The sequence below is a fragment of the Limulus polyphemus genome, unplaced genomic scaffold, assembly GCF_000517525.1.
Source record: "Limulus polyphemus unplaced genomic scaffold, Limulus_polyphemus-2.1.2 Scaffold106, whole genome shotgun sequence".
Lineage (NCBI taxonomy): Eukaryota > Metazoa > Arthropoda > Merostomata > Xiphosura > Limulidae > Limulus > Limulus polyphemus.
Window position 1 is genome coordinate 224,360 of NW_013665716.1, and position 1,378 is coordinate 225,737.

The following is a 1,378-nucleotide window of genomic DNA, read 5'->3' on the forward strand; positions in this document are numbered from 1 at the left end:
ATAGTTAAAATTAGAAATATATATTCATCAATCTAAATATAAATTTTGCTAGTATATGTGTTTTTCACAAATTTTAAAAGTTTATGGCCCAAATACACCATATCCTATCCTTCGTTTCGTGCATGACCTAGTTAGATTTATTAATGATCTCACGAAAATTTAACTTTCAGTGAAATTTTAAATTAATTTTACATTTCAACAAACCAAAATTTTATGTGTTCAAAAAATACTAAAATATGTTTTAGTATTGGAAGGTAGTTATGTATAATTTTAGGTAAAGCCAAACTGTGAGGCGATCCCTTCTTATGATACTTGGCCTGATCTCCTGATCGGAATTTAGGTCTTTGTGACCTAGGAGGGTCAGGTACTCTGAGACCTCTTCCGCCAATGATACTTGCAAAAAAAAAAAAAAAAAATCCAGACTTTGGGCTTCGCGCTCATCACGTGACACCAATACTCCCTCTGGCGAAAAAACAGTAAAGGTGTCTTCAAGTCCAAATTAAAAACATCTCCGACAAGATTATAATACATTATGAAAAAAATACATGGTTTCTAATACATAAAGACAAGAATACTAGAATACTAATGACGCATTCAAGTAAGATGTTAAGAACTGAAAGCAAGAAGTAGTCTCGTTATTTCTGCCAATGGAAAGTAAACAAATGCGTTTTAAATTTTACGTTTCTTGAAAATTACTATCTTAAAAAATAGTTGATTTATTGCTTTATCCCTTAACATTATCTATCTATCTATATATATATATATCTTTGAAATACAGAACATGTGATTTTAGTTCTACTGTAGTTGTTAACATTATATATATTCTATACATTAAGTTACAGTAATTGCAAAGCTTATTCTACTATTGTAACTTTTCGAACAATATTACTACTAAGGTTATGGCCATGATCAAACACTATTATGAGATTAATAATAAACCATATCGTCCTTAATAGGCCCATTGTAGTTTTTGAATAAGACAAGTGTTTGATAGTATTTTGAGTCTACTTATTTGTTTCAAGCCCTGCTGCTCAGGGTTTATGCTGTGCATCAGAGCTCTTCATGCGAGCTAGATAATAACACAAAATAAAAACTTTACGACAATCACTTAGTTTTATGGGTAGCAGCTGAGAAACGTCGTAATAAGACTGATATTATAATTACCACCTCATATTTAACTGAAGAAATACAGATTTTAAATAAAAAGCGTAAATAATAATGACGATATAATCTATGCAGTTTTCCATTGCCAAAAAGCCCCCCTTTTTTTTAGAACACAATTTATATTATTGGGATATTTACCATAACTGTAAGTAATAGCTGTAAAAACTCAAAACAAATAGTGAAAGACCAATGAAAAATTGCCCACATTTACTCT